Source organism: Myiozetetes cayanensis, unplaced genomic scaffold, assembly GCF_022539395.1.
Source record: "Myiozetetes cayanensis isolate MyiCay16 unplaced genomic scaffold, myiCay2020 scf4, whole genome shotgun sequence".
In the NCBI taxonomy this organism is placed as follows: domain Eukaryota; kingdom Metazoa; phylum Chordata; class Aves; order Passeriformes; family Tyrannidae; genus Myiozetetes; species Myiozetetes cayanensis.
Genome location: NW_026087631.1, coordinates 37671200 through 37694586, shown reverse-complemented (window position 1 = coordinate 37694586; position 23387 = coordinate 37671200).

The following is a 23387-nucleotide window of genomic DNA, read 5'->3' as shown; positions in this document are numbered from 1 at the left end:
CACCTTCCTCATTACTTCCTCTCTTCGGGAAGCTGTAAAGAGCATCAGTTTACTCCTCAGTCTCCTTCTCTCCAAGCTGGTCAAACCTGGAGTTCTCAGCTTCTCCTCACAGGACACACCTTCCATCCCTGCCACCAGCTTTGGTGCCCTCCTTGGGATACGTTCAGGGACTTTCATATCCTTTCTAAATTGGGCTGCACACAGGACTCAGGGTGAGGCCACACCACAGCTGAGTACAGTGGGATGATCTGTTTTTGGCAGCTGGTGATGCTGTGTCTGATGCACCCCAGCATGGGATTTGCTCTCCTGACTGCCAGGGCACACTGCTGACTCACATTGAGTCTACTGTCCACCAGCAGTCCAAATCCTTTTCACCTCTGCTTTTTTCCAAGTTGAACCTTATTTTATGGTTTCACTGTATACATATGCATGAAATTGTTGTTTTAGAGTCTTCAACAGATTCCATAAATAAATGGAGGTTTCCATGTAATTTTAAGTTATGAATCTTCTTCTGTTGTACAGAACTGCATACAGTAAGAGCACAACTAGCTCTCTACTCTTTGACCACAGCAGGGCTCTTAACTGATATTCCTACTCACAAAATGAGTTTCTTTAAAGCTGGTGACACTAGTCGCAGTGATATCTTAAGGGTCAGAGGTAATTAACAATTTGCCCAGAGGGTTATAGAGAATTCAAAAGGAGTTGTGAAAGAGGGTCCTGCCTTATCAGTGAAAAATGTCTCAGAGCTTCAGAGGAGGGATCCTGAACAAAGGATCACCTGGGATTTTTATGCTTTTCATGACAGTCTGGGATCTTCCTTCTGAGTTGTTGGCTCCTGCTGAGTCTCTTGTCACGTGGCTGGCACCACAGGTGCCCATGCCCTTAGGAATGCAGGGGATTGGTGCCAGTTCAGTTTCTTGGGCTCCAGCCATCCAGAGCTCAGTCTGCAGCTGCACACTAAACCAGCTGGGTAAAAGGCAGTTCTAGAAGGGGGAGATTGAGGCCACTGACTCGTGGACCATCAACTCAAGAAACCCACTGACTCAAAAGAAGAGAAAGACTCAGCATAGGAATAATTAGCATGAGAAATGAGAGAATCATTTAACTGGTAGATGGTGGGATACTAATGAATAAGACAACTAGTAATTTGTGGCCAAAAGAATGATGATTTCTTTGTTTGTTAAAATGTATATAAAATCTGAAGTTTTGAGAATCAGTGGGTTAGCTTTGTGGACATACCACCCAGTTTGTATCCTGTCATAAATATGAAATAGCCAAATACCTCTAGTCCTGTGTGATGCAGGATGATTGCACAGAAGGTGACAAATCACTCTTTTAGGTACAACAACTGGAGTAATACTTTCCTACCTAGGGTGTATATATATATACACCTACTGCATAGTGTAGCATTTGTTCTGCCCAGAAAATGCTTCCTTTTACTTCTACTACAATATGATGCATTGTAAGTCTCTTGGAAACTAACCCAAAAATGCTAGAATCAAAATTCTAAAGAAATATAAGCACTATAAATAGAGCTTACCACTTTTCCCTTTAAAATTAAAAACTATCAATAAATAGATGTGTCTATTTTCTTTAGTATTTATGTATATTTATTTCTCTCAAAGGAAGTTTATGCAATGCAGTGCATCCAATCCACATTTTCTAACCTAGTAAAGAGGAAGATAGAAAAAGAGCAGATGCCATTAGGCTGTCACAGTTTAGTGCACTGTTGCAAGTGATCATATGGTGTGGCGAGGAGTATAGTAGATGGACTCATGCTTGGAAAAATGGAAAAATCGTGGATTAGCTATCAAGCCCAAGTTCAAAACCTACCTGGTTTTGAGGTAGACCAAGAAAAGAGACATTACCACAGAAATTCAGAGTGCCCAATTAATGCAGCCAGCTGGTTTCCAAAAAGCATGGCAAACTGTATTTCATCCTATTTTTATTAATTTTCCTAATAGTACAGTTTTCAGAATTAAATCTTAGATCCTACTACTTTTACTCACTTTAAATGTCTTTCCCTCTGAGTTTTGAGCTGTAATAAACTAGGTCCAAGTCTTTGTAACAGCTGAACAGTTTTGTTCCCTGGAAGTGTCGAGGCACTGCAGGGCCAGGGGGTGACACATGGGGCTGAGGGTATGACCTGGTACCCCATGCTCCTTGCCAACACCTTCCTGAGACTCCTTCCTTCTCCCTGATGCTACAACTGCATGGCATCTGGAACCATGCTGAGCATTTGCCCAAGGACCCCACACCTTGCTATTGTCCCATGTCCTACTCATACCAACTGTGATTTAATTCTTTGTAGCTGACAACTTATTATCAACAGTCAATGGCATTAGTACACATGTACATGCACACACAGATATACAGGGTTCTCATTCTCCACATTTATAAGAAAATACTTTGAATTAAACACTCTGGAGGAGGACAAGAATAGCCAGGCCTAACTTCAAAAGCCTTAGATAGATGTGATCTGAAGGTATCTGAATTTTATAAGACAAAGCAGAGGACCACCAAGGTAGGGGCAGAAATTTGGAAACTTTCAATTTTGGAGAGGTAAAATTAGCTGTGAAAGTAAAATCATCTCTTCCCTGCTTCCCTCTTTGCTGGTAAAAGGATTCTACTATTTTTCTTCTACTTTTTATACACACTGTCACAGTGTCCTGAAAAAATGCAACATTCTTGGGGAAAAAAAAAAACAAACCACAAAACAAACAACAAAACAACAGATAAGAAGAAAAAGAGTTATCTAGAAAAATGAAAATGCAGTTTTGGTGTCTCTCTTGTTTCAACAGAAGCACCCTCCTCTTTCCCTAAGGCAAAACATTTGGAATATACATATACATACATATATATACATACATACATATATATATATATGTTCACTATCACAATTCCCCACAGTGTATTCCCATTATGTTGTTATTACAGAGTGCTCCCTGACCTGTCACATGGAATATGCTGGTATTAGCAAGATATTTTCCTTTTTTCCTGTTACAGAATAGCACAATGCCAGAGTGCAAGGCTGTCATGTGTGCTTTAGAGAATCGGTTGTTTGTTAAATAAAAAAAATTTAAAAAGGAGTTTTTTTACAGTTACTTAGAGTTTTTCACATTTGTGATTAACTAATGTCATTTGAGACTTGCAGAAGTTTATCATGTGGGTTGAAATATTCTTTATAACACAGCACTCTGATATACATGGGGAATTTTTCACGAATCTTGGGACAAATATTGTCTCTTAAGATTTTCAGTAATGAGATCACCAAAAAAACCAAAACGTAATTGCTCAAGAAATTAATTGATGACATTCAACTGGAGGGAATAGAGGCTGATCAGAACATTGTAAATAGAGAACTGAATGATATTAGGATGTGGGGCCATAAATTGACAGTGTCATAGGTGTGGAAAAAGCACCTGTGTATTACTTGTTCATGATGTGGGTATATCATGAGCACAATGAAATACTAGTGGTATTGCACTGTGCATGTTAATTGCCTATCGTGCAATTCATGCTGTAGAATGATTGTACAAATGGAGAAGATATGGAATAGAAAAAATATATAAGAAGAGTATAAATGTATCCATTACTACTGACATGTATGGCAAACAGAAGGTATTTTCTGTCTGCAAGAGGAATAATATTTCAGCCTTTCTGTGGAAAACTTTATTAATTCCAAGGTGTTTGTAACAGTTCCTAACAAACTTGTTATGTGTCAAATGAGATGGTTAGTATCAGTGACACAGGAATCTTCTTTCCAAGCCCACTTTAATAGAAGTGGCAACCCAGGCAACTCTGAACATCCTTGTGGGCTCAGAGGTTTATCACTGTAGGGATGAAAGGACATAGATAACGGAAATCAAACTTCAACCAAATGTAAAGCTTTTTTCTTTATTTATTTTTTTTTTCCTCAAAACCTGAAAAAACATTCTACAGGAGAAGTTGTGGGTTTACAGAAAACTACTGTGAAACATGTATGCCATCTCTGAATTATTAGACCATCATAATTATCTAGTCTCTGTCTTTTCCACTTTCATTCCATTTTGTTATACTCTTCCTTCTTGCCATTGGTTGAACTCAGGTTGTTAGCACCCTGGGGCAGAGACCATTTTGGTGATTTTTTATGCACTTTTTATCTTACCTATACTTGAAGCACCCAGGACATTACTGAACTCCATAAAATAAAATAAAATAAAATAAAATAAAATAAAATAAAATAAAATAAAATAAAATAATAAAATAAAATAAAAATTGAGAAGGAAAAATCATAAAAACAGTCTCTCCTGTGAAATCTCTGGCCCTTCTGTTACTGTTTATGTTCAGAAATACTATGAGAAGAGCCTCTCTCATTTTATCAGTACTTCCTGCTGTAGTCCCATATGCAACCAGTATGTAATAATTTGTTCAAATATTTTAAAAAAAATTTGACAAAAAGCAGCCTAAGCACATTCCAAGATTTGGGTAGATGTTCAGAAGCTTCTTATCTTTTCTTACTAAATACAATTCAAAAGTCAGGGTTCTTTACAGGATTCTGAATTTCTAAGATAAAGGGTCTTCACAGTCACAAAAAGCTTTAAAACAGAAAAATAGCTCACAGTACTTTCTTGCAATTTCTGTGCTGTACTTTAAAGCCCTTCATAGCCTTTTCTTGTAAGCTTTAAGGAAGATATTCTGTTTACTATAGCCATTAAAACTGTGAGGTTTTTTTCAGGCAGCAGGATTACTACATATAGCTCAATAGGTCACAAGGCACATCTTATGCAAACACTACCTCATGGTCTGTTAAAAGAAGTAGGTCTGTGCTTCCATAGTTCTCATAAGATACCAAAGAACACCCTGAATAGTAGGGGAGTTTTTCTTCTGCAGTTTTTAAAGTGTCTGTTAGAAAGATACTACACTCTTCCCTTCTTTTTGATTTCTTAAGACTTACCTATAGGGGATGAGATTATTTTTTTATTTCAGTAAAATGTGGTTGAACCCTGTCACCGGTGGCTGCAGCTCCAAAATGAACAGAGGTCTTCCCCACATCTTCATAATTACAACCAGACACGGAGTTCCAGAGTGCTCCTGTCTAACTGATATTTACAATTGCACCTTCAGAGCACATGCAATTTCTCCATGTGTAAGGTGGATTTTCCTAGTCTTAGTATGTACCCTTGCTTTATGAAAAGGCCATGCCATGAAGCATTTTTGTCTCACTCTGTCTGATTATTTGATCACCAGCTGGAGGGCTGGTTTCGAATCTAAACTTATCAGTTTCTCCCAGATTCCCCCCTCTGAGCCATGGGTTGTGAAGCCAAAAAGCTCGGGCACTGTGGTGGGACTGCAACTGTTACTGTTTTTCTGGATGATTGAAAGATAGCAAGCAAAGGAGAAATTCATGAACCCAGACAACTAAACCACATAGGAGAAAAAGCAGTGAAGGTGGCACTGTGCCATCATCTACCCTACCCTGACACAGTTCACTTTTTGTATCTGCCCAGTTGATAATAAAGGCAGTCTGATTGTATCAGCTAAAGTCGAAGTTTTATTCTTTGGTCCTCTTTGTCACAGACACATGAAGGGGAGAAGGGAGGTGGATAGCACCATGAGAAATAGTGGAATAGCCAGTTCTGGAGTGCAATGTTTACATAAAGCATATTTATCATGCCTACTGCAGGGATTTTTCAGGCTACAGGGAGGGTAACATGCATGGAACTACTTGATGTACAATTATGCACTTTTTTCAAACTTACCCTATTCAAACCACTTTATACTGACTTATAACACTCTGTTACTACTAAATAAAAATCTATATTTTTTTCTATGAGTAAAGCTAACATAAACAATCTTTTTCTCTTAGTTTTAACTTTGATAGCAGGTGTTCAGTGTATGGTGTCCTTTCGCAGACGTTTAGCAGCTTCTTCTCTCGCTCTCACTAAGTGTCCAAGATCATTTGCTAGATTCCACAGTTATCTCTGAGGCCTCTTGCTGGGCAGCTGCTCCTAGCTTTCCAGGCCAAACACCTATTTGGTCTCCAACACCATTGACTTTAACATTTAATGTATATTGCATAATCAGAAGAACAAGCTACAGTTTTACATTTTTAAAGGGTGGGCTTGTTCAGTGATTGCTATTTAGAGTGCCCTGATGAGTCAGCTTCATTTCTGTACACCTTAGCTAACCAAATTTTGATTGATACTTCTTCCTTTGAGTAGGATATCTTTTCTGTGTTTAGATACACTCAGCAGAGAAAGCTGATAAAGTTTGTGTTGAAAATTTTGTCTGCAGAGCCCTATAACCTGCATACAGCAGCTGTATTCAACTAAGAGTACATGTTAGATGGCTACCATTCTCTGTTACTGTATATAATCAGGGATAGGAGACAGAACAGATGTTGGACAGTAGGATTAATATGAGGTTCATTATTGCTAACAAGACAGATCAACTTCTATTTCTAAAAAGATAAAAACTAATACAGCAGGACCTATCAAATCCTGTTGTGCAACTACAAGCAGTATATAATAACAAAAAAGTCTTCTCTTTGTGTGATCCTTCAGAGGCCTGTCTCTATCAATTTGTATGAATGATTCTAAGATACCAGTCACATCTTAAAGTGAAGCCTGATGACTCATATTGTAAAGTTAGAGGAAATACATACATAATGTTTTGTGTGTATATGTGTGAGGTCTTACCTAGCTGTTGTAAACACATTCAGAATCTCACAAAGCTATATACACACGCTCTTACATGGCTGATTTTTCATTATGGAATACCCAATATTCCACTAAATTATTGAAGATCATCTTGTTATATTTATTACTGAGGATGCTGATATTACTGTCAATTGTCAAATTTTGGTTTCCTGTTGTTGATTTTTATGCATGAGAAACACACAGGCGCTGTTCTCATGCCAGAGCCCATCAATCTCTCTAGACAGCATCGACCTCAGGATATGTAAGAGTAGTGGATAAATTGGAAGATCAATGACTTGTCCCTCCTGCTGCGCCAGCTGCTATTGAGAAATTAATATGAGGTTCACTATAAATAAAAGATAAAAGATGATATGGCTTACAGTGTAAAATATTAAGGTTAGACACAATGTGTTCTATGAATCTAAAGCCAAAAGCTAAGAAAATTAACCCTCTAAGAGTATCTATCCACTGTCTTTGTGGATATATGGAAAAGAGCAGCCTAGAAAACAGAAAAGTTGTATCTAATAACTATTTGAAAAAGCACAAAGATTTATCAGAACTGGCCACAACATTAGATACTGCAGGAAACTATGGTCTAGCTTATTAGAAAGATATACTATTATGTGTTCAGTAGCATTATTCTGGGAGAGTAGACTGATTAATTTAATAATCATAGAATCATCATAGAATCATAAAGTCATGGAATGGCCTGATTTGAAAGGGAACCTGAAGATCACCTAGTTTCAACCATCCTGCCACAGACAAGGACACCTTTCAGTAGACAAGATCGCTCAGAGGCCCCTCCAATCTGACCTGGGAGATTTGGATAGGGAGATTCAAATCTGAAGTGGTTTTGTTACCAGAGTAATTAGAATGCATGGGAAAATCCCACTCATTACATACACATGTGGTGTCAGATGGAGAGACTTTCCTGTCCTATCAGAAGCTACCACAGCAGGGGCTTGTCCCATAAGAAACACCTTCAGAATCAGGTGATGTTCATGGTGTGTTGTTCCTGTAAGTTTCCTTGCAAGAAACATTTAATTTTTCCAGAACACTTAGGCCTGTCAATTCCTAATAAAAATGTGAATTTAATTCACTTAATAGTGAGTGTAACTACACAAAAATTGCCTGAAGTAGTTCAGGGGTATAAACTCCGCTTCATCTAGAGTTTCAGCTCTGTGTTGTCCACAATTGTGTTTACATAAGCAAATGAGTAGAATGGAATTCAGATTTATATTCTGGCCTTATTTATATTTCATTTAAACTGCTTAGGTGTTATAGTAATTTCCTTTGGAGTCAAATTATTTTCACATAATCAAGCATAATGCATGTAGTATCTGGTCTGACTTCCACAGAGCACTTCTTTGTGCTTCCGAAGAAAAACTGAACTTCATATATACTTCATAAATATTTTACTTGATGATGACATAATGCATTGTGCATGAATTTTAGAAATAACTGATTCTCTTCAAGTCTGTCTATTCCACCTTCACATGTACACAGCTGCTCATCACCTAAGACATAGTTCCATGCACCAAGATAAAAAAAAGCAGCTCAATATGTTTCTTATTGAGTAGGGTAATGACTTCCTTACATACACCAGACACTTGTACAGTAGAATGGAGTATTCGTGAGAACCAGATTACTTCTGGTGAATACAGAATGACGGGAAAGTAACAGGGATTGTCTAGACCTCTGCTTTTCATATCAACTGAATGTGGAGACAACTGAGTACCTTGCACCCATGGTGGAGTAGTCAAATTCTTCTTTATTATCATAAGGTGCATTCAGGCAATCGCCCTAGAGCTGGGACAAAGTCCAGTGTGGAATACCATATGGTGTACCTAACCCAGCCCATGACAGTGGTTTTAGGCTGCATTCCAAATGATGCATAATTAACATTATGCAGCTAATTAAGCAAAAAGAAGACTATTGGGGTATGAATTCATATGAAGCATCAACAGACTTCTTTTCGTGACTTGTCCCATTCTTATTTCTCTCAAGCTACTATTGGAATTTTTCCTTGTGCTTAAATCCAAATTGGGATTCAACAGGTTTTACCAAGCAGACTTATTTATCATTGCTTTTCACAATTTCAGAGTAATGACATTTCAGTCATTTGGTGATGGCTAGAGTATTTCCCATAATGTATATGATTTCCGTTGACCATTTTGCTAAAATATAAAATCTAAGGATTTCCCAAGAAAATGAAGCAATTTCTGGGGAGCAAGCTGTGTTTGTGTTGCAGAATGCAGTGCCGTTAAAAGCTTACACACACACACACACACAAATATGCACACATGTGTACACACAGAAATTAAGGTTAATAAGAAAAGATCAGTTTATATTGAAGAGATGAAAGATTAAAAGAATATAACAATTCAATAGACTCTTAACAATGTTTTTCTAGGAAATCAGACTTTTCATAATTTGTGTAATCAGTGTTTCAGATTGAAAAAAAGGGAAGATATTCTTGAATCCTTTGTTTAGGCAGTATTTCTTGGCCATTTTTATTGGTAGAAGGAAAATAGATTATTCACTGGCAACATTACTAGACAGAACACTACTTTAATCACTCCAGTTGGCTACTATTCAAGAAAAGTAAGAATGCTAACTCTTCAAATAGCAAGCATTAATAGACCAACAGACAGGTTGGTCTGTTAGGACTGCAGGTGAATCTGTTAGAAGTTTATACAAAGAGCCTTGTTTTTTATATTTCCAAACTCATTATCTTCCTTTCCCAAGTTTCTTCTCCACCTGCTTTTTCACATTCAGGGTTCAATTCAAAAGTAGTATTCAAGTTGTGTCACCCAAAGAGAATGTAATGAACTTGTTTCTTATTTAAAACCACATCTATTAGTAGATGAAAAGGGCTGTTTCTTCTTCACATTCCTGGAAAGAATTCACAAGGAGAGGGTTTTTTTTTTATTTTCTCACATTTCATTTCTCTATTTCACAGTCTCCACTTTCTCTTAAGGTCAAAAGTATGCACTATAAAGGGAAAAAAAAATTAAAGGTCAATTCTTTCTCTCCTCACAGTGACTATCTTGGTTGAGAAATGAATATTAAGATCACTCTAAAAGAAGATAAAAGACGTAGCACTTGGAGCAATATATTAACACCAGACACAAAGTGATGTATCAAATAAAGTCTGACCAAATTAATACCCTGGAATAAAAAGTCAAATTGTTTACGATTTAGAGGAAAGCAAGTAGTGTAGAATTATGTCTGTGTATGTTGTGTGCATGCTCACCTGCATGTGTGTATGTATGACAAACGCACAAAATTCAAGCCCATTCCCACTTTCTCCACATCCATCCTATTCCCTCCTCACTTCCCTATGTAGACCTAATGTAAATCTATGTTTCTGACTACCCACATATTCGTGAATGTTTTCATTACATGTATTTGTGATTTATATTTCCCATGTGCAGTGGCCACAAAAGGTGTATGGGAAAGAAAAAAAATAGGAAAGGCAAAGCTACTTATGTGTCTGTAAACCTGAATATAACATACATACAGAGAGGTTATGGTATGCAAATATATGTCTACCAACATAGAAAAAAATTGAAATGATTATGTATACATATCAGCAATCTACACATTAGGACAAATACATGTCCCGTCTCCAAATGCTTGTTTGTATCTACATGTTCTATGTCTATGTGTGTATGTACATAGTTGTGTTTAAAAATACAAACAGGTGCATGTGTGACACTAACCATTCACAATTTTTGAGAGAGCTATTCTTGTGTTTCCTGCTATCTTGGTCCTCCTTATGTCACACCTGCAAGAGATTTTAATTTCGCTTCCCCTCTTATCTGCACAGGAGTGTAATCAGGGCTCAGTCTATACTGGGATGCTAACTATTATCTTGTAGACAGGTGCAGCAGCCAGAAGGTACTTTTTTTACACTTTCAACCAAAAAAAAATACATAGAAAAACATGGTTTCCTTTAAATTTGCACCCATCATTTTTTCTAGCTTATCATCAACTAAATTAATGCTACTGTAAAGCCCTGTTGGAAATTGAAAGTGTCTTAAGTGTTCATCTAAGAAGGTGTTAGTTACTAGATGTACTTAAATTTGTTAATAGCACAGACTTTAAAACCTGTCACATCCAACAAAGCAAACAGATAATGAGCCTTATAAATCAACTGTGCTTTTAGACTACTTAGAGCTCAACCTTTTTTTAAGACAAGAGTAATAACATAAAATAACCATATAACTCAGGCTGTAACTATATGAGACTCTTAGGCTGAATCATAGGTAGGGCTGATTGACTCTTAAAAATGCATTCAGAGTAGAAGAGGGAACCTTTCTGCAGGAAATACTGATAGCTGGGCACTCTCTTATGAACTAATTCAGTATCAGGTGTTTATTTCCTGGACTGAGGTAAAATTTGAAATTTATATCAAATGTAATTTATTTATAAGAGCAGTCAGCTGACTACCAGCTATATTTTTGTAATGTTAAGAAATAAAAACAGTGACTGTTGCCTATATCTGTGTGTCAAGCTCCAGTTATGACATTTGAAGCTCTCTGTGCTTTGAATACACATCACATCCTTTGCAGTGTTGTGGTGAACTGCCCTTTAATGCTAGGCAATGGTAGTCAGTTTTTTTATTGTGTTGATTTTTGGTTGGTTGGTTGGTTGGGTTTTTTTAACATTAGTTTAACTGCCTAAATGCTGAATACAAGATGAGGGGGTATTCTCCACTGGCCTACAGTCTGGCTAATCTACAAATTAGCAAATTTGAAGCACCAGTACTCTGATTCATAACATTCTACAACACTCAGAACAGGTATAAGGGCTATTGGTAAGGACATGGCAGTAGAGGACAGAGATGAACAATAATCCAAGAGATTCACATGTTTTGTGAACTGTCACTAATTCCAAGTCTAATTTTCTTGTATTATTAATAATCTGCAGAGAAAATATCAAGGTGTTTGAAAAACTGTCAGGATATAACTTTGTTTTTCCTTTTGCCAATCAAACCTGTCTTTAAAGGATAGATGAAAACATTTACAATATAAGCCAGAAGTACTGAGTTCTTGTTGCATCTGAAAATATAATTCTGTAAGCAACACTGTATACAACTGTTGTACTGTATATAACAGTCTAAGGGTCTTGGAGTCATTAGCTGAATATTCATTTTGCCAGTATCTTTACAGAGTCAGTGGCACACATCTACTTGTGAGTATGGGTAAAAAACAGAGGGGAGCAGGGGAAATAAGTAAATGATGGCATGTATGCCCATTATCATCAGAAATTACCTACAGCCCCGGAAATATATGAACATTCTTGCTTTACTAGAATCTGTAGGGTAGACTTTCTAACAAGTCAAATAAAATATTAGCTAGGTGCTGAGACCTAAGACCACTGATATAACTAGAGGTACACTGAACCACTTTAACAAGTGGTTTGTCACATGAATTAATCTACACAGATTTACATAGCCAACTATACTTTATCAGAACCACACAATCCATTATTTTCACTGCTTCATTTCAATTTCTGCATAGCGTAAGAAAGTTCAAACAACATTACGAATGGTTTTTCATTTCTTACTCTTCTTTTGTTAATCTGGAAAGAATAAAAGGTTAATGAAATTAAATGTCTTAGCACATTCATACTGTAGAGCTGCTTGATAAGATGTGATTTGCAATATTAAGGTGTCAACAGTGTTAAAATAAAGTACTTAAAGAAATGGAAGACATGCCATGTAAAACCAAAATCTTACATTGTTAACAATTCCATTTGCAACACTAAGTATGATGAATGACATGATGCTCTTGGAAGCCTGCACTCTAACAATTTTAACGACATCTGGAATTACTGAATATTTACTGTTGCACATGGCAATCCCAGAGTTTCATAATTTTTTCCTCTTTAGTGCACCATATATAGAATTTTTTTCATCCTTTTAGGTTGAGGAAGGAACCACCAAACTGCAAAATTAGACAACAAAAAGTTTCTTACCTTCTCTTCTTATCTTGCTAGACTGTCCCAAAACCTATTTCAGTTATTCAACCTTCTATGTGAAAATATCTAGAACATACCATCTCTTAACCCCCATCAAGACTGAGAGGGGCAGCAACAGTGAAAATAAATCCCTCAGAGGTTCAGTAAGACTCTGTCACATCCACCAAATGTCTGGAAAAATATTTATACCAATGCTATAACAGCAAGTATTGTTTTTAAAATACTTGCAGGTATATTAGATTTTGACACATATATCTCATGAGTAATTCAAATTAGGCTCCCATGGCTAATGATAGCCTTGCAAGCTACCAAATCTCTAATTCTGGAAGGAGGTAAGCCAATAGCAGCTGCTGAAGCAGACGTCCTTGGGACTGGCTGTTCCAAATTACAGGATGCGAAGGTAAAATGCAAAGGTAAAAAGAGACTTAGGTATGTTTTATCTACATGCAGAAACTGCTACATCACAACATGTTTACTCACCTCTTAAACATAGGTGGTCCATACAAAACATGGCTACTGATGTAATTTTCTCGTATGATTTTATTTGGTAGATATTCATGGGCAGATGAACAGCTGGAAATCAAAGTGCTTACAAGGTAGTCTCTGCTGATGAATGTCTGAGATAAAGCAAGCACCTTTAGGGAGCAGAAAAATACAGGGTTTCATTTCGAGAGTCAATGCATACTTTCCAAAAAGTGAAAGTAGAAATGTTCATTAACTCAAAGGCAAGCAAGGAAAGATACTCTTACTGACCTATCCCTGAGATAAGTGCATACATCACCAATTTAATGTATATTGGACAGGAATATGGCAAAGACATTTCTGACAAGGATTAAGGAGTGTAAGCAGTCGTTTGTGAGGTTTCTAGGAATAAGGTCTGATCTGCAGAAGGAAACATGTGGCCTTTGGTGGAAGATAGAATGGAAAGTGTTTAGTTGATTATGACTAGACTGCCAACAGACTTAAATAAGTTTGGATAGATTATTCCTTCTCTTCCTTGGCAAGGTGCTTTTCTCCAAACACATTCTATTTCTTGCACTAACAGCTTTCACTGGGAAAATTACCTAGTAAGCAGAACTAAAGATCTTTTCCCTAAGAAGGACTGAAGAGATGAATTGGTGGTTGTTCTATGTCTGGTCATTGCTGCACAATTGCAATGCCCAAAAGAGATTTCATAGCCTCATCTGCTAGCACAAGTTAGAAATAAATGACTGAGAGGTCAGAACTCTTCAAGGACAGGTTAATGACAGGAAGAAAGAGAAAAACTATTACCACATATTACTGACTCAGTCAAAAAGAAGAGTGCCTGAAAGTTACGTCAGAGCTCAGTTTTTGTGCACTGTCAGAAAAATAGAAAAAGAGCAAGACAAGAATGTTCTTGTTCCTGTCAGAGGTAAAAAAAAAAAAAAAAAAAAAGGAGGAAAATAACGAGCAAGTTTAATTTAGAGAAAGACAGGAAAAATCCCCTCACATCCATCAAGAGAATGGAAACAACACTGAGAGGACCACTGATGCTTTGAAAGAAATACTTATGAGAAGTAGTATAGAAACAAGCCTTCACTAGTCAAGAGTGAAGAGGTCTGTTAGACCTACATTGGAAATGGAGACATTCTGAAGCAAGTGAAGTCTTTTATTGCTAAAGATCATTAATGATGTACATAATGCATATATTGTAATGCAAGTGTAAATGTATGGATGTGTATATTTTGTTTTTATTTATTTGGACAAGAAGTGAAGGTAGGGAGAGTATAGAGTAATTTCAATTGTATTTTTAACTAACTGCACTAGAATAAAAAACAGTGTTAGGCAAGAATGAGGCACGAATAAATTTGGAGAAGGACAAGTAAGCAAGTGCTTATTTAAAGTAAAAAAAACCCCTCACTGTTTATAATATATGATCCTAAGTAAGCCATGCAGCATTTGATAAATTATAGAGAATAAGAATTTTTGCAGAAAAGATGTCTGTGTATATATTCATATAAATTCCAGAAGTATATTTTCATGACTTGACCATTATTTTCACACATAGCTCTGCAAATGGATATGATTGTTAGACTACGTACCATGGCCTAAAAAGAAACAAACACCAAACAAAAGAAAGCAAAATCCAAATTAGTATTTCTACCATTTTTCCTTCTATCACCATTTGTCACCCGTACTTTAACAGTACTTTTTAATTTATTTTTATAATATGATTTATTCTTCATGTGTTATCTTTCTTCTTGGGTACAATTTTTAGTGGAAATGATGGGATTTTGGCAAAGCCACTTCTCCTCATTATAATAATTTGAACAGAGTGGCTAGATACATGGTATTCTTTGATACACTGGAGACACAAAAGTCCTGTTTACATGAGGATAGGCAGGAGAGAGAGTCCCAACCATACTCATGCTGGTACCTCTAGACATGAAGAGAGGCAGCTCCACTCTTGTGAACTACAAGTAACTGCCTATGCCACAGACATATTGTAAAATGTTTGCCTATTTGTGTGTTGATTCTTATCCTGAGATACTAGCAGGAGGGCCATCTTGCATCTTTTCTCCACAAGTGGGCAGGTTGAATAGGAGGGGTAAACAGTACTGTTCCAGGAAAAGGAGGACAGGCTTTCTGTATTCTGTGGTTTTGTCTGTGGTTTTCCTTATCACAGGATGTTGTTGATGCTAAATGTCAGTTTGGGATTAGAAAATCCCAAAGGAACAAGGAAAATCATGGAAGAAAAATATATTGAATACAAATTCATATAAAATTACCACCTTTAGTTTAGGTCTTTACATCATAAATCCACAGAAGCAAGGAGACTCTATTCTAGGAAAGTATCACTGTGTACTTGCCCTACATTTATACTCCTTCCTAGGTTCCCTGTCAGGAGCAGGATGCAGTAGGCAGACCTTTGATCTGACCCAGTACAGGTAGTTTAATGTAAAAATAGATTAAAATTATAGTTTGATTGACTTGAAACAGAATGAAGAATGAAAATCAATTCATTCAGGGACAGCAAGACTAGGAATGTACAGAGCTGGAACAAAATTATGAACTCATGTGAGAAAGAGTCTTACCTCTCAAAGAAAATGTAAAGGAGTGGACAGTACATTTTCTCCTTTTTTTCTTTTTTTTCTTTGTCCATATCTCAGTTGTTTCCAATCTTATGCAAAATATGTGTTCAAGATAGTGGCAGGTGTACCAAAGCCTGCACTATTCTGCACCACGATACAACACTGTTCCCTGTAGTCAGGCTGTCTACAAAACATTAATCACAGGATGGGGAATTCTTCAAGGCCAGGTCCCTTGCCACTTGGATTATTTCAGACAGAAGTATTAGTGAGTGAGTGCAGTTCATGAAGTCTTGTCTGCTTTGCTGTATACTTTGCCTGCTACTTCCCATAGAAACATCTTCATTCTGGAGTCACTGCTGAATCAATACTATTTTATGACTGTAATTCACTTTCAGATATCTCTTATATATATTAACCTCATAATAAAATTAATGTGAAATTGGAAAAATGGGAAGATAAAGTGACACCAAGGGATATTGCCCAGGATATAGGTCACTGTAGACCTTGATATTCATATACACAAGAAGTAAATGGAAGTATTGCCATCATTACTGCAATCTGTCTGTCTACAAATCAACAATTAGAAACTTTGACTATGCTAAGAAAATTTATATTTTGATATAAGCTAAGCAAGAAAATAAATATAGAAATATATAGAAAATAAATATTAGAAATAAATAATAACAGAAAATAAAAATTATATAACTGCTTTCACAGGAATAACAAAAATATATACAGGCACTGAGAATGCATGTATGATTTTGTATTTTAAGCTTGGATATTTTAGAGTCTATTACTATCTAGTCTTTTCTTCATTAAAGAAAGAGAAGTCATATCTGTACACTGGGTCTTGTGTATCACTACCAAGTTACTCCAGACTTTATAACTGGATCATTTATTCCTATACCAGATCATAATGCCACCTTCTTATTTCCCTTCAAATAATTTTTTTCCCACATAAATAATGAACTATGTATCACTAAACAATATTTTTTAAAATCAGTGTAATGCCTTACCTTTTTGTTATTGGTGTGAATGTTGTTTTTCTCCTTGTCTAAAATAATAGAAAATTGAACTCAAGAAAGAAATCTGCTTTTCTGGATTTCTTGTGTGTTTGGTGGTCTCTAAGTGATTCCAAACATATTCTGTATTTGGCCACTCATTTAATAAAAATTAATTTTCTACAACTTTCAGCTAAAATTATTCTGAAGGACTGACTTCTGGACTCTTATTGAATTAATAATCTATCCAATTATTCATTCTCTATCAGTCTGGTATTTTCTTTCCAGAATCAGATTCTCAAAATTTGGCATTAATGTCATGTCCAGCACACCAAAATACACTGTATCCTCAAATACTGAACAAAAGAGGTGGGACTGGTCAACTCTCTGACAAACTCCAATTACCATGTTCACTTATCATGGAAGATCCTGAGACCCTTATAGGCTGACTGATCAATCTAAGAGCAAGTGCACTGTGTTTCACATTCATACCTCCATGGTTCTTAAAAATAGGCACTGATAGGCTCCAGATGAAAAATCAGTAGGCATAATTTTCCACAGTGTGTGACACACTTTTGCCTGGCAGTAGAAGTTTAAATTTCTACTCACTTACATGCTGTCACGTGTCACAAAATTCTGATCTTTCTCTTGGATACTGAGCTGCAAACTTGCTATCCATTTTTCTGGCTCAGTAGTGGAGAAATCAGTGGAATGGTATCAGTAGTAAAGCAAGCTATTAAGCACACGAGGGATTATATAATTGTAACTAATATGTATGTATGTATGTATGTATGTATGTATGTATGTATCTATCTATCTATCTATCTATCTATCTATCTACCTATCTATCTATCTATCTCACAGGATGCCTTCTTATTAAGCTCCATACCTTTCTTCCAACAGTTAAAACAAGAAAGGAAACATTTTTTTTTTAAATCTTGATAACAGCTGAACAACACAATTCTTTAAAAAGTAGTCTTCTTGTAATATTGGAACAAGGAATGGAATAAGGGTCAGATCCTTAGGTCAGATACATAGATTTATGGGGGAGGAGTAACCTTTTATATAAATGGTAGGTTTCCAGAAAGCGAGAAAGCTAGTTATTACTTCTAAACTATCCATTTTCATCTCTCTTTGGATAGTGCATTAGGTCCAAAGAACAGTACTTTTTAATTACAAGTGAATAAATTAATCACAACTAGGCAGAAGAAAATAAGTGAAGCTAGAGTGAGTGGTCTGAGTTCCAGGTTTCAAAGAAGGTATAGGGAGCCTTCATTGCACAAAATCTTTGTAAATTAACCTTATGACTTGGTTTCTAGGAGTTTCAAAAAACTATAGCCTGACACCTTACTTGGAAGTTCAGGTTCAGTGGGCTGGTGCAGACACAAGCTGACACTTTTGGACAGTTCACAAGCAACTGTTTGGCAAGGAGAGAAAAGGTAGAGGTGCCACGTTTTCAGAAAAATAGCATCTAGATTGTGGACCCTGCCTCACCATTTGTGGCAGTGAATGTAAGAAACACATTTTTTCCCTAGTGAAAAGGTAGGATTTTTCAGACCTTGAGATAGATATCCATCTATTATGGACTTGTGAGAGGAAATAGTTACTTGAGATGTTGAGAAGTTCCTGCAGTTTTTTCCATGTCTGTCTTACATATATCTCTATAAATTCATGTGTGATTTATGTGTAATATATGTAGTGTAATGCTGGACAAAATTACCAACATATCCAGCATAAGAAGGACAAAACACCACAGCAAAGTATACTGAAGGAATATGAGGTCTCCATTTTTTTTATATTTGTATTAAGAATGTTGTCTGAGGAAGGGAAAATGTTGTAACGGGGTGAAAGTGTTTTCAGTAAAAGGGGTTTTCTTCATAGCTCTTCTACCAATTACATATTAAATTGGTGATATAGTTTTTTTCTCAGAAGAAGAGCACAGAACAAAGAGATCCTCCAAAAGCACAGCTGTGATCTCTGATTTAACATCACCCTGTGAAACATGGGTCAGAAAAGTATGATAAGGACTGAAAATCCCCATTGAATTCCAGATATGGGATCAGGGATAGAGGAGGGAAGCTGTCAAAACTCAGGAGGAAAAACTGAATGTCTTTTTCCAAATGGTATTTGTGGTTTCACAAGGCTGAGAATCCAATCAAAATTATAGGTTCTAAGGGGTGCACAAAAACTTAATTTTCTAGTGTTTAGCCCTTCAGATGACTGATGAGAAATACTCAGTACTTAGAACATTTTTGGTTCAATAGGAATTGTCTAAGGTTTTGACTGTGGAGAAGAAAAACTTCATAGCTTACGGAGCACTGATAACCTAAGGACACTTATTTTACAAATAATGCAACTAATCAACTTAAATCATGTGCTCTCCCCCCCTTTTTTTTTTATTTGCAGTTTACTTTTCCTTATGCTTATCAAATCTGCTTTTGCTGATAAATGACCATACCTAGACTGGTAACTGTCACGGACAACAAATACTTCAGTTTGAATGATCTCTTTGTTGAATAACTAACTGCAGTTTTTGCATAAGGGAACATGCCTGTCACATAAGAACAATTTAACTTGCCCAGCAGTGGCACTCCTTCTTGCCAATTAAGCTATTGTCTATTTTAATGAAAATTGTAACATTCTTTATTGTTATATTTTCTGTCTTGTGAAAACCTACACATAATAATAAAAATAATTTAAAAAAATAATAAAAAATAATAATAAAAAAACCTGAGGAAATGACACTCAGATTTCAAATAGCTCACAACTCACAGTTCGAAGTTATATTTCCAACATTAATATTTGACAGATATGAATGGAGAATAATGTGTTATTATATTTTAAAATCTCAGCTGTCTCATATTTTCCGCAATAGTTCTCACTAATTAAAGGAAAATACCATGTGGAATATGTTTTCCGTTATTTGATTAGATTTCATTAATGCTGGCTATTGAAGTCAATATAAATTCATTCTAACAAAATGAGACTTAGAGCATCATCCATTTGCTTTGTTAACAGTCAATGGGACCTTCAAACAGTTACTTGTTCTGCAGTAGACAGGAGGCATGAGAGCATAAAATAACTGCAGTCAATCAATATTATTTGTGCTCAATATCTTGGAGCAGAGATGCTCATCTCAAAACATGAAAGCATCCTTAAAAAAAAGTTGAAGGAAATCTAATGAGTTGACACACTTTCTGTCTTCTGCTTTTGAACTTTTCTATTTCTTCCCTTCCTAACTTCTGATTGTTTATTTCTTTTCTGAATGTTCTGAATGTTCTGAATGCTGCTTTGGCATTTTTATAGCTGCCTTTGGGTTTTTTACAGTCAATATAAGAGCACACTCCTTGATCTCCTCTTACCCAGCAGATTAATTCTAAAGAATTAATTCTGCCAAGAAGATTATTGAATCTATTGAAAAATATTCTGTGGGTTGATTATTTAGATAAATTGGATAGCAAGAAATCCAGAAAATTGCTGTGATAAATTCCATGAGAACAGGATTTACCTGCATTTCTATGCAAGCTTATAGGAGATTGTACAGAAGAAAGAAGAGGGATATTGCAAAGAATCTGAAGTGTGGATATGCAAGTAGTTATCTTAAAGTTTCAAATGGAAAACAGACTGAGTCTGAAATCCTCTGTACAGTAAACTTTGGAGAAAGTGATTTTTTCTTTTATTTTCCCCATAACATTTTCAGTTCTAGCCACAATGTGTGAATAGATTATTTGATCCAGAAGCATGGAAATTACTTTTGTAAACACGTAGAAATGGAAGGCTTCAGCTCTTTTTCAGTGATTTTTCTCCTATTGCTGTCACCAGTACCAGGCTAAGAAAGGGGAAATAGACATTCCTATGGAAGAAGAATGTAAACCAAGAGATGTCTTGTAAAGAAGATCTTGACCACAAGTCTATGTGAGGACAAAAAGAGGTGGGAAATGCTGAAACAAACTCATGTGTGTGATAAAATGTACTACAGACTTCTAATAGCCATGTAAATCCCGCATAAAATACCCCATGGAGATGCCTACTGTGTACTGGAGTTTGGTCAGTAGAGACTGGTGGCCCCCCTTGCATATATAGAGTTCAAGGAGGCTAAAGATTCTAACTGCAGCTGAGCCTGTAAACTGGCATTACTGAAATCAGGAGGAATGCTGCTGTAGCTGTCCCAAAGGCAAGTCAGGTTCAGCATGAGTTTTCCCATCTAGTAAAAATACAAGCCTGATAGTACTGCCACTCTCATATCACTTCTGAAATCCAGCAGAAGTTTGTTAATATTGATATGGTTACTATACCTCAAACAGGATTCCTTTAATTTTTTGAATTGAAAAATTCTCCACAGTGTTGACATTTCTTCACTGAACTTTCAGGATTGTTTGGTTTCAGAGACTGTAGGGCCCAAGACACATTTTGTTTTAAATAATCCTTCATAAAAAATTCAGCTTTCAGTCTAATATGATTGAAACTCAGCTTGAGCATGTTTTATAATGCATTGAACTGGAAAGACTCTGGGTGTTGAATTATTCAAAAACATGATAGGGAAAATAGTGATATATATGTGTGCATAGAGGGAGGGGTGATCAAAGAAATCAGGGTGACTTGATATGTCTTGTTATCTCATTTTATTTGCTTTTCAGAACTCATCCAAATATTAGAGGGGAAAAAATCAATATCAATTTTCACCTCTGTCACGTTCCACACTTCAATTATTAATGAATGTCAAATTTGACCACATTTCTTCATACCACCTGCTCTGCAATAATATTTCTGAGCCTTTATTAAAAATGTAAAATTGTCATTGAATTTCCAAATACTATTCTCTGGTGACTAATTCAGCTTGTTTTATTAATAAGTGAGTTTTGATGAGTAATACTAATTTAGTACACCTGCATGTAAGATTAAACCATAAATTATTCCTACTGAAGGTGATGAGATTTGACTGCTCTGTAGCTGTTACCTAAAAACCCTCTACATTAACCCATAAGCACATTGAGTTCAAGATGCTTCATCAGAGGAATTAAAATGTTAATATTTGCTGTTTATTTCAGGAATCTTCTGCATGTTTTTATTCATGCTAATCCTTTCCACTGTATCTTTTGTTTAAGATTGTGAAAACAATGAACAGCTACAACACAGTGAATTACATACTTATACTACAAATACACAAATATACGCCTGTAGGCACAGAAATATAAACACAGAGGAGATACAAAATTAGAAATCTCTCAGTTCTCACACATTGTAAAGGGATGTAAAATGAGAATTTTCTTCAAATGAGCTTTGACCTTACTGTCACTCACATTGGAATGCTTTATGGTTTTTCTGTTTATTCCTATAGTAAAGTGATATTCCCAGTTTCCATGTAGTGCTAAGAGCTGGAAAATAATTTGAGTTCTGACAGAACCAAGATCATTAAAATAGTGTTTAATTAATGATTTAACATACTTTTTTAAATACTACTTCTTACTGAGAAAAGTCTCATAAAAAGGAAGTTAACAGGTAACACAGATAGTTCCAACTGGCTAAATAAAGAAAATTTTCTTGAACAATCACTGAAAAGACATCTTTCCTCACAACTTAGCACAGTGAAGAAAAGTCAAGGGTCAATTTGTAGTTGTTGCTACATGCGGCAAAACCATTTTTGACAAAGGAATATAGCTATTAAGACTGAATACTATTGCACATCTGGGAGAAACCATCAACTCTTTTCTTGCAAAGATCCTATGTTACTGCAGACTGACTCAATGGACAAGTTTATCTGAGAAAGAATCCCTCAGTGCTCTCCAGTCCTTCAAACTACTACATCATTTGTTTCAGGACAAAAATCCCTACCAGCACACCTTCAGTCTAAGATCTGGTGTAGAAACAAAAGAGGTGATACAGATAGATTATTTGGAGTTTAGATTGGACATCAGGATTGTCCACTGAGAACAGGCCCTCTAGGGATGTGATCATGACTGTCAGAGTTGAAGGAACATCTGGACACTACTCTTTGTCATATGATTTTTTTTTTGGTAGCCCTACAAAGAGGAAGGTGTTGGACTTAACAATCCTTATGGTCCCTTCCAACTTGAGATATTCAACAGTTCTATGATTTCCTCAAAATCACGTACAAAGGTCGATTGTCCAAGCTGGTGCTCTTACATTCTCTGGCAAAGTTCAAAACTACTAATCACAAAGCACAGTTCATCTGATGACAGCCTGCTAGCAAATGGTGTAATGGCATTAAAAAAGCACTAAATGGCATTCAGCATCAAGTAAGATTCAAATGAAGAAAGAAGTTAACTGCTCTTATCTAATGGTGATCTTCCTTCCTTACATAGTAAATCACATGAGAAACTTAACTGCTTCCAACGGCACACTAGCAATAGGTATATATCAGTCTCTTTCCTCAGGATCAAGCTCTTAAGAGCTTGAGGCTGATGAATAACAAACAGCCAGATTAGAGAGAAGTCAATGAAAAAATTAAATACAAAATATAACTATGTTCCTCTCCTGCTTTACCAAAATGCTGAATTAACTGATGAGGATCATTACAATGAATTCCCATATATTTCCACTTATCAGAAATCTTTTTTTTTCTCTTCCTTCATAGCAAAGGAAAGATAATTTTATTCTTTAAAGAAAAATGACATTTAAACCATTCATTCTTGGATACAAAAGTT